A 2,829-nucleotide genomic window follows, 5' to 3' on the forward strand; every position below is an offset into this window, starting at 1 on the left:
TATTGGGCAAAGCTATTGATGATATCACCGCTAGCTGAGACTTTGGCCGATCATGGCTCTTATTGTTACCTCAGCTGTGATTGGTCAAAGTATTGCACCTGACCTGTTGTCAGATGCAATGCTTTGGCCAATTACAATGTGCCGCCAGAGCGTATTACATTGTGGGGCGCGCGGGCAAACGGCCCAGATGTTCATGTGTTTAGTGAGCACATGAACAACCAATGTTCAACATATAGACCATCCCTAATATACAGCTAAGAGGCTGGAGGTACCACCAATAGTGTCCCGTTCTGTTTGTTTTAGGAGGAATTGGGGGCACGGACTTTGGCTATTGGGAAGAGAAAAGGTCCTGATGTGCGTGGGAATAAACAATGCACCAGGATGTTGTCAGAGAAAGAAATAGCACCTCATCATTGGTGACAGTGGGAGGAATTGTGACCCAACATGAGTGTCATTGGGAGGAATTGTGACCCACCATGAGTGTTATTGGGAGGAATTGTGACCCATCATGAGTGTCATTGGGAGGAATTGTGACCCACCATGAGTGTTATTGGGAGGAATTGTGACCCACCATGAGTGTCATTGGGAGGAATTGTGACCAATCATCATCGCTTCTCGGCCTTTTGGCTAAGATCAAGTGTAGTATCGACCTTGCCTTTAGGGGTGTCCCTGCTTCCAGCTAGGACGTTGAGAACCACTTGTATCTATCCCAGCCATTTGGTCTGTGTGGGGTACCCTCTACTCGGCCTGGTAGGATCGTCGATTAAATTCGGCTTCACCTGCTTGCTGCTATTGGGTTTGAGGCTTAGCCCCCACACAGAACGAGTTTGTGATCTTCCCCCCCCTTGTTCACTCTGCGTTACTACCTCCGGGCAGTAGACGCTCAATAGCCTTTTCAAAGGCTAAGCAAGAGTGAAGCCGCCGAGGAAGAAGAAGGAGAAGGAATCCGCTGAAGACCTCTTGGAAGCCCTCCTGAGAACTCCTCTGCGACAAGATGGGGAAGAATAAGCAAACCGCCAAGAAGCCGCTGACCGCCGCCGCCGCCCCAGCCAAGACTTCGGGAGAAGCCCCCTCCGCCTCCACCTCCACCTCAGAACGCTCCGGCCCTGCAGACGGTCTCCCCCCCCTGGAGCCCTGGATGAAGCAGACAGTCGTGCTGCGACTGAAAGAAGTGGAAGGCAGAGTCCCGGACATGACCCCGGAAGTCTTTGGCAAGAAGATGATCCTGGAACAAGGATTCAGCAAGGCAGAGACCCTGTCGGTGCAGTCCTTCATGAAAGGTATCTTCTTCGTAACTTTTGTATCGTTACAGGTCTGCAGAAGGTACTGGGAGACGGTGAAGACCTCTGGGCCCGATTCCCTTTTCTGCAAGTCTATTGCGAATTCTCCCATTCAAAGGGACGAAAGGCGGATAACGGTGTCCATGAGGAACCCTCACGTCCCCGGAAGAGATATTGCCACCTATCTCCAGAGGTTCTGCGTCGTGTTGAAGGACTCAGTCCGGATACTAGACGCCAATGGCTTCTGGACAGGTAAGTGGGCTGTGTTTTGCAGATTGCTGAGAGATCGTCCCGCTGGAGATCTCCAACACCTGCAACAGTGCTTCTCCCTGGGAGCGTCAGCAGGACTCCTACATTACCCGGATCAACCCCAGTCATGCCGCAGGTGCGGACAGCCGGGGCACGAGGGTAAGGATTGCCATGTGCTTCCATGTAGATTCTGCCAGTCTGCAGGTCACGAGACCAAGGATTGCCCGAGGTCCAAAACCTGCAACCTCTGTGGACGGTCAGAGCACGTCTACAGGGACTGCCCAGAGAGAAGCAGGACGTATGCTGGGGCCCTGAGTAAGGGCCCTGCTGCCAAACCAGCGCCACAGAAGCCTCAGAAGGACCCAGGTAAGAGGAACCCCCCTCCCCCCACCCCAGCCCCCCCTACCCCTCCGGTGCCGGAGGCCGCCCCCCCCCGACCCTGGTCCCCCTGCCCCCCCCGCCCCTGGCCCTCCTGCCCCTCCTGCCCCCCCTACCCCTTGCCCTCCTGCCCTTTGCCCCCCTGCCCCACCCCTCCCGGGCCCGGTTCCACCCCCCCGACCTGTCCTCACAGGAGGATTTCCCGCCCCTTCACCCTGCCACCACCGTCAGCAGCTCTGCGGCGGGGTACAGGAAGCGGAAGAAGGAGCAGGCCAGCCCGGCGGCGGAGGACGCCTCCACCGCCACCAAACGGCCTGCCGTCCTCCAGAATGTCGCAGGTCCCGACCCCGTCGGGGAGGACCTCGACACGCTGGAGGAGGAGGAGGTGGAAGAAGAAATGGCTCTGACCAGGTCGGAACCAGATCTCTCCAACGACTTCGATGAGGTCCTCAACGAGGTCCTCAACCAGATCGGTCTGAGCCAGGACATTGGTCAGGCTGCAGAGGTCACAGAGGTCGCCCCCCCTCTCCAGGGGAGGTAAGCACAGCCCCTGCCGACTAACCCCTTCATCTCTTTCCCATGATGGCTGAGATCTCTATCTTTTCCATTAATGTGAGGAGCATCAAGGATGTGTCTAGGAGGCAGACTGTGCTGACCTTTCTTTCCACACAGCAGAGTGATGTCTACATGCTTCAGGAGTGCGCCCTTTCCCCTCTGAGGAGGTACACTCATTTGTCCTCCCAGTGGACCCACGGTCCCTCCTACTGGTCTGGGGGTGGCGATTGCAAGTCTGCAGGGGTAGCGGTTCTTATCAGAGGAGGTCGTTTCACTGTTGACTCCGTCCAAGAGCTCGTCTGTGGCCGCCTTTTGGTCATAGACGGCTCATGGGCGGGGGAGCTCGTTAGGCTCATCAACGTGTACG

General features: G+C 56.5%; 1 pseudogene; it reads left to right on the plus strand.

The window, feature by feature from the left end:
* Nucleotides 1–607: 607 nt before the first annotated feature.
* LOC149463141 (U2 spliceosomal RNA) lies at nucleotides 608–700 on the plus strand (annotated as a pseudogene).
* The last annotated feature ends 2,129 nt before the right edge of the window (nucleotides 701–2,829 follow it).

This window comes from Staurois parvus, unplaced genomic scaffold, assembly GCF_062004578.1.
Source record: "Staurois parvus isolate SC_StPar_1 unplaced genomic scaffold, SC_StPar_1.0 ptg000159l, whole genome shotgun sequence".
NCBI classification, from domain to species: domain Eukaryota; kingdom Metazoa; phylum Chordata; class Amphibia; order Anura; family Ranidae; genus Staurois; species Staurois parvus.